A 14,111-nucleotide genomic window follows, 5' to 3' on the forward strand; every position below is an offset into this window, starting at 1 on the left:
CCCAGATTTCAGATTTTTGACCTATCAAATTTCAGGTTTTGGCCTACCAGATTTTAAATGTTGGCTGCCCAGATTACAGATTTGACGAAGGTTATAACAATTTGTGGACAAGTAATTTGAAATATCTCTCTAAATTATATATATATATATATATATATATATATATATATATATATATATATATATATATATATATATATATATATATGTATATATATAAATCTATGATAATAAATGGAGAAATTCAAACTGCAAATTACATATGCTAACTATCGAACTATACACTTGAAAACATACAAATATACAAACTCTAAAACGCAGAAACATGCAATCTCCAAAACCATACGGACATACAAACTCAATAATCATGAAATATACAGTTTAAAAGCCATACAAATATACAAATTCAAAGAACGTAGGAATAGGTCACCTATAACTGTCGTCAATCTTTCTAAGTCTTTGGCGTCGAAACAATCTGGTTAACAGGCTGAGTCGTGAACTCGTGACCACTTTAGTGCTTCTGTAGCTGACGTACGTGGAAGGTGTGTGTCTTTTCATAGCCGTGTCGTGTTTGTGTGTGGTCTGGCCATTTTTAACAAACAAACGTTGAGAACGTTTCACTTGCCTGGTTTGTGTTCTGCGTGTTTATGATAAACAAACAGACACTGAGAACGTTTTAATTGTGTGGCTGTGTTCTGCGTGTTTACGATAAACAAACAAACATACGCATTTACTGGTGCGTTTACGTTTAACAAACAGGCACAGAACTTTTTACTTGTGTGGCTTGTGTTCTCCGTGTTTATGACAAACAAGCAGACAGAATTTTTTACTTGTGTGGTTTGCGATTCCTCAAATGGCCAAGTCGATTGTCGCCAGATATGTGCCTGCTAAGGGAGCGTCTACAGAAAGGACCCGTTCTTGAAGTTTCTGTCAGTGTTGAAAGTTGATTGCCACTATGCTACAGGAGCATCTACAGAAAGTAATTTATTTCAAACTTTTATCAATTCCCAAAGTTGTTTGTCACATGAGAAACTACAGAAATGTTAATTTTATTCTGCTTTGTGAAAACTCAAGCCTGCAGAGCTAGCACACCACTAAACCCACTACAGGGGGAACTAAAGAAAGGACTAAGACTAAAACCTACAGGAGAAGCACAAAACACTACCTGCTACAGAAGGCACTACAGAAAGGACGACAGAACCTTCTCTGCCTACTGAAGAATTCCTACAATTAGCAAGGAAGATTGTCAATCTTTGGCCATGACATTAATAAAAAAAAAAAAAAACTCTGCCAGAGAAGTTGAAAAGCAAACCACACCCATTTCATGCCGAAGATAGAGAGAAGTTTGTTGATAAAGGGAAAGAGAAAAGGAGAAAGCAAATAGAAGGAGAAAGGTAAGACACTTTCACTTGTAAATGTAGGCAGTACGTGTATATACATGGCATTTTAGACTTTTTGTAAGTTGTTTCATATTATAAAATCATATTTGTTTATAAATGTTTGTATTAAATATTACATGAGAAAGTTGGTTAAGATGATGTTATAATGGGCTGGTTTTGTGGGGGTGGCGATTTCATGGGGTGGGGATTTCAAGGGAGTGGGGATTTCATGGGGGTGGGGATTTCATGAAGAAGAGGATTTCATGAGGTGGGGATTGCACAAGGGTGGGGATTCCATGTGAGTGAGGATTTCATGGGGTGGGGATTTCAAGGGAGTGGGGATTTCATGTGAGTGAGGATTTCATGGGGGGATTGCACAAGGGTGGGGATTTCATGGGGTGGGGATTTCGAGGGAGTGGGGATTCCATACAAGTGAAGATTTCATGGGGTGGGGATTTCAAGGGAGTGGGGGATTTCATGCGAGTGGGGGATTTCATGGGGTGGGGATTTCATGCAAGTGAGGATTTCATGGGGTAGGGATTTAAATGGGATGGCGATTTCATGGGGTAGGGATTTCATGGGCACGGGGATTTCATGGGGTGAGGATTTAATGGAAATGGTGATTTCATGCGAGTGAGGATTTCATGGGCATGGGGATTTCTTGGGGGTGAGGATTTCATGGGGTGAGATTTCATGGGGTAGAGATTTCATGGGCACGGGGATTTCATGGGGTGAGGATTTCATGTGGTGAGGATTTCAAGGGGGTGGCGATTTCATGAGGGTAGGGGTTTCATGGGGTGAGGATTTCATGGGGTGGGGAATCATGCGAATAAGGATTTCATGGGGGCGATGATTTCATGGGGCGGCGATTTCATGGGGGGATTACAATTTAATCCGCTTGTCCATTCAGTCAAAAGTCCCGACAGCCGGTCGTTACAGCGGGATTAACCCAAATCTCTTTTCAAGTCCTTTCAATTTGTATTTGGGTCCACCCGAAAATAGTCTGTCTTTTCTTTTTTAGATTTTAGTCAGTGGAGTGATCAGTAAAGCTTACTGATCAGTACAATTTAGTCAGTCCATTGATTACAGTGATCACCCATATCATAAATAAATAAATAAATAAATAAATAAATAAATAAATATAATATATATATATATATATATATATATATATATATATATATATATATATATATATATATATATATATATATATATATATATATATATATATATATAGATGCTTAATATATATATATATAGATGCCTTACACACCGCCTGAGTATATCTTCATCTTTGTCGGGGAGAGAGAGAGAGAGAGAGAGAGAGAGAGGGAGGGGGGCAGAAGATTTAGGGTGGGTTCGTTTGGCCCCCCCCACCCCCTACCCGTCGCCATTAGTCTTCGTTAAGGGGGGGAGGTGCTGCGCTTGAAGAAAAAAAAAAAAGTAAAGATTCTTGAACATGGCGGTGTTTAAGCTGCTGTGTATTACAGTACAAGGTGGGCAGTCTCTCTCTCTCTCTCTCTCTCTCTATGAAATGAAATGGTTTGTTTTTCTAATTACTTTTTCTTGGGGTTTCTCTCTCTCTCTCTCTCTCTCTCTCTCTCTCTCTCTCTCTCTCTTTTTTTATCTCTCTCTATGAAATGGCTTGTTTTCTAATAATTTTCTCTCTCTCTCTCTCTCTCTCTCTCTCTCTCTCTCTCTCTCTCTCTCTCTCTCTCTCTCTCTCTCTCTCTTTTCTGCAAGGCTGGGTTTCCTAGAAATATCTTGAAGTGGTACCTATATATATATATATATATATATATATATATATATATATTTATTTAAATGTTTATTAGAAATATCTTGAAATGTTTATTAAAATATATATGTATATATATATATATATATACATATATTATTTATTTATTTAAATGTTTATCTAGCTAGCTCTTATTTTACCACCTTTCCTATCTGTCAGGTAATCTATCTAGCATCGATTGAGAGAGAGAGAGAGAGAGAGAGAGAGAGAGAGAGAGAGAGAGAGAGAGAGAGAGAGAGAGAGAGAGAGAGAGAGAGTTGGGACCATTATCTATCTATATATTTTTCTATATATACTATTAAATTTATACCTTGTCTATCTGTATTTATATTCATAATATCTAACCGTCGATTAGTGTGTTTAGCAGAGAGAGAGAGAGAGAGAGAGAGAGAGAGAGAGAGAGAGAGAGAGAGAGAGAGAGAGAGAGATAATGTAATGTATCCACAACAAACATACATATATATTATCTATAATTTATATATAATATGTATACATATATATGCGTATATGTTTATATATACATACATACATATATATTGTATATATAAATTAATATAATTAAATAAATATCAAGAGAATGGCCACTTTCTCCATCAATCCCCAACTTAAAAAAAATATAATCAATATGCAGTAACATTAATGTAATTTTTCAACGCGACGTTTCATCAGGGCAGGATCACATCTCTTGAAGTAATAGTCAAAATGTAATAAAATGCAATTTTTCAAATGTAATTTTTCCAATAAAATGTAATTTTTCGAATAAAAGAGGCAAATTTTCTAACAAAATGTAATTTTCGAATAAAAAAGGAAATTTTTCTAACAAAATGTAATTTTCGAATAAAAATGGTAAATTTTCAAATAATATGTTAATTTTCGAATAAACAAAAGGAAAATTTTCAATAAAATGTAATTTTTCGAATAAACAAAATGGAATTTTTCGAATAAACAAAAAGTATATAATTTTTCGAATGAAATGTAATTTTTCGAATGAAATGTAATTTTTCGAATAAAAAGGGTTAATTTTTCAAATAAAATGTACTTTTTCGAATAAACAAAAGGTAATTTTTCAATGCCCAGTTTCATCAGGACAGGTCAACACACACAAGGCAAAACAGGATTACATTTTTCTGTCAGCAAATTGCCTAACATCTCATGATAAGGTAATCCAAACACAGCCACTGTGGAAGGCAAACACGAGTCCTCGCTGACTCGTTTCAGCTTGAGCAAGCAAACTTCTGTTTGTTTACGAAAGCACGTCATTTTTTTAAATATTTCTATGTTTTTTTTAGGGTAATGGCCCGCCCTGAATCCAACCCCCAACCATTCCTGGATTCCAGGATTCCCATATAGGAATCAAAATGAGTCTATTATCAATATGTGATTTGACAGTTGGAATTCTGCATATGAATTAAAATATATTAATTTATTTATCAACTGGTATTTAGGAAGTCATCATTTTCTTTTGAATATTTCTGTGTTTTTTCAGGGTAATGGCACACCCTAGTTCCAACTCCCCCCATTCCTGGATTCCAGGATTCCCGTATAGGAATCAAAATGAGTCTATTATCAATACGTGAACTGACAGTTGGAATTCTGCATATGAATAAAAATATATTAATTTTGTATCAAGTGGTATTTAGAAAGTCCCCATTTTTTTAATATGTCTTTTTTTAAGGGTAATGCCTCGCCCTGGATCCACCCCCTCCATTCCTGGATTCCAGGATTCCCGTATAGGAATCAAAATGAGTTTATTATCAATACGTGATCTGATACTTGGAATTCTGCATATGGATAAAAATATATTAATATTTTTATCAAGTGGTATTTAGGAAGCCGGCATCTCCCATGCCTGGATTCCCGGATTACCATATAGGAATCGAAATTAATTTTTTGCCAATAGACAAAGTGATGTTAACAAGAGTTTTACCTATGTCATATCAATTGCTATTTAGTTTTATTGATAAGGACAAAAAACTATAAGATTGCTTTTATAAATATAACTGCACTACCAGTTTGAAAGGTATGACTTGCAGATCATTAACCATACAGGTGAAAGGTCAACTGAAAGGTCATGACTTGCAGATCATTAACCGTACAGGTGAAAGGTCAACTGAACTGGTCATGACTTGAAGATCATTAACCATACAGGTGAAAGGTCAACTGAACTTTTCACAGTAGTGACCTGACACAGGTAAGCAGTTTCCTCATTAACCTTTACCTGTTGAAAGGGAGATTGCTTATTAGACCTGGTTAGGTGGAAAATAAGATGTTTGATGTAATGTAAAATATTGAAGTTAAAGGCAAATAAATACAAACATCGCTTTAAATCATACTACAGACTTATCACAACATTCCCCCAACATTCCACAAGGTATGAATGTTTACTGATCATTGTTGCTAGGTTGGTGGGCTACCGGGTTTATGCGAGAACCTTACCGCTGCGCCAGTTTCAAATTAGTGAGTTTTTCCTTTCCGTATACAAACAGGCACCATAAACAGCTCGTACCAGGAAGGGAAAACTGAGTCTCATATAAAAAGCACCGAGTTCCAATAATTTAATAAAAATTGACAGGGAGATAGGAAAGATGGATACCCCATTTAGGGCAAAGGATGCCACAGGGATAGAATTCCCCTGGGGGGCGACAGCCGTCAGCCTTTGCGCTGCGCTTTTGTTAGTGGGGGTCGTCAGTGTTTGAAAACAAATAAACAAAGAGATTAACAAGTAAATAGAGATAAACAAAAAAAAACAAAGAGATAAATAAATAAATAAAGAGATAGACAAACATAAATGCAAGGAATGTAGGTGAAAATAATGTCAGGATGCAACAGGTATTTATGCCTCGTTTCAATTCTTGATTTGCGACCTTGGAGTGTGTTATATGTTTTCATGAATACCTGCGTCAAGTTGTCAGATGCTCATGTTCACCTTCCTTACTCAAGAGACTGCAGAGAGAGAGAGAGAGAGAGAGAGAGAGAGAGAGAGAGAGAGACTATGCCTACCCAGCATCATAAATTTAGAAATATCCTTGCAAATATTCCATTTGATTCATGTTGAAACAAGTTCGTAAGAGAGAGAGAGAGAGAGAGAGAGAGAGAGAGAGAGAGAGAGAGAGAGAGAGAGACTACGCATACTCGGCAGCATAGATTTAGAAATATCCTTGCAAATATTCCTTTTGATTTATGCTGTAACAAGTTCGTAAGTGAGTGAGAGAGAGAGAGAGAGAGAGAGAGAGAGAGAGAGAGAGAGAGAGAGAGAGAGACTATGCATACCCAGCAGCATAAATTTAGAAATATCCTTGCAAATATTCCATTTGATTTATGTTGAAAGAAGTTCGTAAGTGAGTGGAGAGAGAGAGAGAGAGAGAGAGAGAGAGAGAGAGAGAGAGAGACTATGCATACCCAGCAGCATAAATTTAGAAATATCCTTGCAAATATTCCATTTGATTTATGTTGAAACAAGTTCGTGAAATGAGAGAGAGAGAGAGAGAGAGAGAGAGAGAGAGAGAGAGAGAGAGAGAGAGAGAGAGAGAGGATAGGTTACCCTAAATGTGTTTAAATAAGTCAGTTAACCACATGGCTCTGCTTTCACCTTGATAACTTGTGATTTTTCTCTTGCTTGCCTTAAACGCATCTATAAAGATAGTTTTTTCATTATTTTTCTATCTCATAAATGATTTCTTACAATTAAATCTCCTAGAAGCGTTTCTTTTTTAGTTGGCTCTCTGGTTCCGTCACCTAATGGAACATCCTGGAAGGTGGGAGATTCTGGAAGTGTTTAGTTGGTTCTCTGGTTCCAGCAGGTGAACGCGTCGGGGAGCGTTTTTCTGACGCTCAGCTTCCGCCGCGCGAACGCAACTGGAAGCGTTTCTCTAACGCCCGACTTCCACCGTATGAATTCGTCTGAGCGCGTTTCCTTGACACCCTGGTTCTGTCATCTAATGAAACCCCCTCTAAGGTGGGAGATCCTGGAAGCACGTTTTTGACGTTCCGGTGTAGTGACCTGATAAATGAGGGAACCTGGAAACCGTTTCTCTGACGCTCGTCTTCCGCCGCGCGAACGCGACTGGAAGCGTTCCTCTAACGTCCAACGTCTGGAAACGTTTCTTTGACGACCTGTTTCTGTCACCAAATGAAACTTCCTGGAAGGTGGGAGATCCTGGAAACACGTTCTTTGACGTTCTATTTGCTTCACCTGATAAAACATTCCTGGAAAATGAAGGGACCAAGGAGCGTTTTTCTGACGCTCGACATCCGCCGCGCCGCGCCGCTCGAACGCGTCTGGCTTCTCTCACCTGTGTATGAAATATATATATTTTTCCTCCTCCTCCTCCTCCTCCTCCTCCTCCTCCTCCTCCTCCTCCTCCTCCTCCTCCTCCTCCTCCAAGGGTGACGTCAAAAACTCTTTAATCTTCGTTGAAGGACGAGATGAAAGGGAAAGGAGGGGGCAGGATGGGGTGGGGGTGTGGTCATGCACTACTGGCAATGTATCACATGAGGAAGGGAAGATATTTGAGATGGGGAGGGGGTGTGGCGAGTACCATCCAAGGTTTGCTTTAATCTCTCTCTCTCTCTCTCTCTCTCTCTCTCTCTCTCTCTCTCTCTCTCTCTCTCTCTCTCTCTCTCTTTTGATAGACGAATGGCCTAAGTCGACTTTCTATCACTGTATCTAAAACTACGGACCAGGTTTGAATCCTGGCTGGGCCAATGCATTTATATACATGTATGTATATATATCTATATATATATATATATATATATATATATATATATATATATATATATATATATATATATATATATATATATATATATATATAAAAAATCTCTGTCCATGAATGGCTGCTCTGATCTTTTGCACCGAAACCAAAACACGACCAGAGAGTGAGAGAGACACAAAGGTTCAATCCATATGAAAACAGCAACAGCATGACGGGCCAAAAACCACTCGGCGAATAAAACGCGCCCGGATTCTCTGGCGCGCGACTTAATTCGCTATTAGGACGGCGCTATGACTGAGCTATTACCGTTGCTCTTTGCTCGTTCAGAGGAGAATTGCTCGCGTAATGCCAAGGATGCACATGCGTAAAATGTAGAGGGATTTTGCGGGAATCTCTCTCTCTCTCTCTCTCTCTCTCTCTCTCTCTCTCTCTCTCTCTCTTCTTAGGATGTTAAATTCAGTTACCTGCGTTGCATAATATTGCTCTCTCTCTCTCTCTCTCTCTCTCTCTCTCTCTCTCTCTCTCTCCTTAGGATGTTAAATTCAGTTATTTGAGTTACAGAATATTTCGCTCTCTCTCTCTCTCTCTCTCTCTCTCTCTCTCTCTCTCTCTCTCTCTCTCTCTCTCTCTCTCTCTCTCTCTCTCCTCTCGTTACAGAATATTGCTCTCTCTCTCTCTCTCTCTCTCTCTCTCTCTCTCTCTCTCTCTCTCTCTCTCTCTCTCTTCTTAGGATGTTAAATTCGGTTACCTGCGTTACAGAATATTGCTCTCTCTCTCTCTCTTCTTAGGATGTTAAATTCGGTTACCTGCGTTACAGAATATTGCTCTCTCTCTCTCTCTCTCTCCTTAGGATGTTAAATTCGGTTACCTGCGTTACAGAATATTGCTCTCTCTCTCTCTCTCTCTCCTTAGGATGTTAAATTCGGTTACCTGCGTTACAGAATATTGCTCTCTCTCTCTCTCTCTCTCTCTCTCTCTCTCTCTCTCTCTCTCTCTCTCTTCTTAGGATGTTAAATTCGGTTACCTGCGTTACAGAATAATGCCCTTTCTCTCTCTCTCTCTCTCTCTCTCTCTCTCTCTCTCTCTCTCTCTCTCTCTCTCTCTCTCTCTCTTTCTCTCTTTTTAGGATGTTAAATTAGGTTACCTGCGTTACAGAATATTGCTCTCTCTCTCTCTCTCTCCTCGTTCAATGATGTTTGCAGATGGATATTTGATTTTGGGATTGAGTGTGTGTTTGTGTGTGTATGTGTGTGCTCATGTGAGTGATTGAGTGTCTGGATGGGAGCTACTACATTCAAGGTGAAAGGTCAGGTCACCACGGGTCAAACGAGCACCTATTTAGGAAATGATATTGGACTTAGTTTTCAAGAATGAAATGTCTAGGCTAATTGAACCACGGCAGATCATAAGAATCAATACGTTTTTCTTTCTCTAAGTCTTTCTACCGATACGATTTTGGTCACTGTTCTTTACGAGCTCAAGGGGATGGTTTATTCTATAAATTTTGCCTTTGTGACACCTATCAGGCTACCCGTGCCCTCATTAACTACATGAAAATTGGTAATCCTCTTAAGACTACACAGTATAGTGACTTCTTCTCTCCTATTACCAAGCTTCAGAACTCTATTCCTATTTCTGTTTCTCCGGACATTATAGCCTTCTTTCTTTCCCTGGTTAAACCCTAATTATCTCTTCATTATTGAGGTCAGTGACGCTGGTAATTGTGACGCCAGGTAATTGGCCATCAGTCAGTCATTCGATCAGTAATCAATATCAAGCGATTCATAGAAAAATGTTTATGGTTAGTTACCAAATAAAATTCCTGCTTTTATTATGGTGCCATTTCAATGAGTAGCCAAAAATTTATTATTTAACCTATTTATTTACTTATTTATTTACTCATTTACTTATTTATTTATTCATTTATCTGTTGATCTATTTATTTTATTTACTGATTTATTTATTCATGTAAGTGGTTATCTATGCATATATTTTTTCTTTATTTATTCATTTATTTATGTATTTATTTATTTACTAATTTATTCACTCATCTATTTATTTATTTACTTATATATTTATCCATATATTTATTTATTTATTTTTGTATTTATTTACTTCATTCTTCATCCCACAAACCAAATAAACAAAACATCACAAATATATTTCCATACTCGCAAATAACCTCGTAATAATAGTGTTTATGTGTCTGCGCATGCGTCGTACACACAGCACAATACAAGTAAGGCTTATACACCCTATTAACGACTGTGTAGGTGTATTTGAATGCCAGTGTAGTGGAAATTCGCTGTTACTGTTTGTTTATCAACGAAATAATGCGTGGTAGGAATATCGGAAAATTATCTAAGTTTACCACTTATTACTCAAAATTCTCATTTTCTACGACCGTTTTCTTTCGTAATGAAGAAAATGGGATTATGGGATAACTAAACAGATTCAGTGGAAAAGAAAGTGAATTTTATTTGTTTTCCTTATTCTTTCGTTCTTACTAACAATGTAACGTTAGATTCTTGCCTTTGTTTGTTTGTTAGTGATTAATTTTAGTTGCTTATGGAGGAGGAGGAGGAGGAGGAGGAGGAGGAGGAGGAGGAGGAGGAGGAGGAGGAGGAGGAGGAGGAGAATAAGGGGAGGATGAAGAGGATGAGGATGAGGAGATTGAGGATGAGGATGAAGAAGAGGAGGGGGAGGATAAGATGGGAGGGGAGGATGAGGATGAATTATCACAGAGAGAGAGAGAGAGAGAGAGAGAGAGAGAGAGAGAGAGAGAGAGAGAGAGAGAGAGAGAGAGAGAGTTGCAAGACTTCATTGGTGCCAAAAAGCAACTTGAATGTTTGACAGGTCAACCCCCTAATGCCCCTCCCCTCACAAAATGGCCCACAGGAGGCCCTGGAAGAGAAGGCATTTGCATATATACGAGAGATTTATGACGTCATCCGTCATTTTCCAGGGCCTGGGCGGGGGGGGGGGCAGACCCCCTTAAAAAAATGACCAAGGTGGGTTACCTGAAGGTGGTCCTCTTGGCCCTCATGGGTTGTCCAGGGTATTAGAGGATTAGGTCGTCACTTTTGGGCAGGTGTGTGTCTAGGTAAAAATTGTCTAGGAGATGCAATTTGTGTTTTGTAACGTTTGTAGAGTTCCCCCAAACATTCTCTCTCTCTCTCTCTCTCTCTCTCTCTCTCTCTCTCTCTCTCTCTCTCTCTCGTCTACTCATTCAGATAATAATTAAGGCATTTCACCCCAAATCTATCTCTCCCCTCTCTCGAATAGTTTGTCATCTGACAGTAGGAATGTCTCTAAGGAATAGCCTCTCTCTCTCTCTCTCGTCTACGAAATTCAGCATCCACCCCCCGCCCCCGACGACAGAGGAATGTCGGCCCAGCTTCACGCCCATAAAATGTCATATTGCCAAACTTCGGTCATTTCGTCCCACCGTTATGACGAAAGTCGTCCCAGTGCTAAAACCGTCACGTATGGAAAAATGTCCTAAAGATGACGGTCATAATATAAATGTCATGATAATGTCATTGAGGAGAACAGTGCTGAATAATAATAATAATAATAATAATAATAATAATAATAATAATAATAATAATAATTATTATTATTATTATTATTATTATTATTATTATTGTCCTCTGGGAAACCAGTGATAATGTAAGTAAATAACAAGAAAGGTTCTTTGCGAGTTTGGACGATTTATCAAATGTGGTAAGTGAGGTTATATGAGGCTTTTCGAGGTTAAATGAGGTTATTGATGTGAGGTTAGATGAGGTATTTTATTGGACAGGTGAATTAGAGTACAAATTGAAGTATTTACATATTTGCGTGCCATAAGAGAGAGAGAGAGAGAGAGAGAGAGAGAGAGAGAGAGAGAGAGAGAGAGAGAGAGAGAGAAAGAGAAAGAAAGGTATCACTATTTTATGGAATCCTCACCCCTTACGTTTCATTACCTTAATATCAATTGTTGAAGATTATATATATATATATATATATATATATATATATATATATATATATATATATATATATATATATATATATATATATATATATGTGTGTGTGTGTGTGTGTGTGTATGTATGTATGTATGTATGTATATGTATATAATACACATACACCCATACACATATATATACATATATTCATTACCCATTCCTTGAAATAAAAATGTATATTAAAATCACAAAGAAAACTCCTGCGTGCTACTGAACAAAAGCTCTTAAAGAAGTGAATTTCCAAAATGTGGAATTCTTGGTTAATGTAAATAGAAGGAACAGAGATATGGGTGTTAATAATTAATTAGTAGCCTAATGGTTGCTCACGAATCTAAATAGATTTCTAAGCCCACAGGCAAGAGAAAAAACTTGAAACATTTTACGTAATCTCTCTCTCTCTCTCGTAACATCTGTTCAATGCTGTTTCAGATGTCAGTTATTTGTTTCGCGTAACCAACCAAGAGTAGGTTTCTGTTACCTGATCTCTCTCTCTCTCTCTCTCTCTCTCTCTCTCTGAGTTTGAGAGTCCAGATTAAATCCTGACCTTAAAAATGAACTCACTGACTCTCTCTGTAATTTGAAGGATTAAATCCTGACCTCCAATTTAAGGTAAATGAACTCACTCTCACTCTCTCTGTAGAATTTGAGAGTACAGATTAAATCCTGACCTCCAATTTAAGATAAATGAACTCTCTCTCTCTCTCTGTGTGAAGAGTTTCAGAGTCCAGATTAAATCCTGACCTCTAATTTAAGGTAAATGAACTCTCTCTCTCTCTCTCTGTAGAATTTGAGAGTCCAGATTAAATCCTGACGTCTAATGTAACGTAAATGAACTCTCTCTCTCTCTCTCTGAAGAATTTGAGAGTCCAGATTAAATCCTGACCTCTAATTTAAGGTAAATGAACTCTCTCTCTCTCTGTAGAGTTTGAGAGTCCAGATTAAATCCTGACCTCCAATTTAAGGTAAATGAACTCTCTCTCTCTCTCTGTGAAGAGTTTCAGAGTCCAGATTAAATCCTGACCTCCAATTTAAGGTAAATGAACTCTCTCTCTCTCTCTCTCTAGAAGTTGAGAGTCCAGATTAAATCCTGACGTCTAATGTAAGGTAAATGAACTCTCTCTCTCTCTCTCTCAAGAGTTTCAGAGCCCCGATTAAATCCTGACCTCTAATTTGAGGTAAATGAACTCTCTCTTTCTCTCTCTCTCTCTGAAGAGTTTCAGAGTCCAGATTAAATCCTGACCTCTAATTTGAGGTAAATGATCTCTCTCTCTCTCTTTCTCTCTCTGAAGAGTTTCAGAGTCAAGATTAAATCCTGACCTCTAATTTGAGGTCATTGATCTCTCTCTTCTCTGAAGAGTTTCAGAGTCAAGATTAAATCCTGACCTCTAATTTGAGCTAAATGATCTCTCTCTCTCTGAAGAGTTTCAGAGCCCAGATTAAATCCTGAACTCTAATTTGAGGTAAATGATATCTCTCTCTCTCTGTCTGAAGAGTTTCAGAGCCCAGATTAAATCCTGAACTCTAATTTGAGGTAAATGATCTCTCTCTCTCTCTATTTGAAGAGTTCCAGAATCCAGATTAAATCCTGACCTCTAATTTGAGGTAATTGATCTCTTTCTTCTCTGAAGAGTTTCAGAGTCAAGATTAAATCCTGACCTCTAATTTGAGCTAAATGATCTCTCTCTCTGAAGAGTTTCAGAGCCCAGATTAAATCCTGAACTCTAATTTGAGGTAAATGATATATCTCTCTCTCTCTGTCTGAAGAGTTTCAGAGCCCAGATTAAATCCTGACCTCTAATTTGAGGTAAATGATCTCTCTCTCTCTCTCTCTCTATTTGAAGAGTTCCAGAGCCCAGATTAAATCCTGACCTCTAATTTGAGGTAAATGATCGGCAATTTGAGGTCAAAGATGGCAGTGGGAGATTACAGGTGTGCCTCAGACCGAAAGTGTTTTTCATTAAGCTGTTGAGTTTTCTTCATAAAATCCTTCTTTAGTTTATGTTTACATTTACATACATTATATGACAGAAAGAGAGAGAGAGAGAGAGAGAGAGAGAGAGAGAGAGAGAGAGAGAGAGAGAGAGAGAGAGAGAGAGAGATTACCGAATTCCATTTGCCATAACAACATAACCAACAATAACAAAATAGCATTTGATAGAAGAATAATCATCAGCTGTTATTACCAAGGCGGACTTTGTTA

At 37.8% G+C, this 14,111-nt stretch overlaps 1 long non-coding RNA gene across 2 annotated transcripts in view; it reads left to right on the forward strand.

Moving 5' to 3' along the window:
* The first annotated feature begins 470 nt into the window (after positions 1–470).
* LOC136828156 (uncharacterized) overlaps positions 471–14,111 on the forward strand; it is a 238,102-nt gene continuing 224,461 nt past the window's right edge. For both annotated transcript variants that reach the window (XR_010849942.1, XR_010849941.1), the window contains exon 1: positions 471–1,394. This is a non-coding gene — a long non-coding RNA (uncharacterized lncRNA). The remainder of the gene's footprint in view (positions 1,395–14,111) is intronic.

The sequence above is a fragment of the Macrobrachium rosenbergii genome, chromosome 42 (genome assembly GCF_040412425.1).
Source record: "Macrobrachium rosenbergii isolate ZJJX-2024 chromosome 42, ASM4041242v1, whole genome shotgun sequence".
NCBI classification, from domain to species: Eukaryota; Metazoa; Arthropoda; class Malacostraca; order Decapoda; family Palaemonidae; genus Macrobrachium; species Macrobrachium rosenbergii.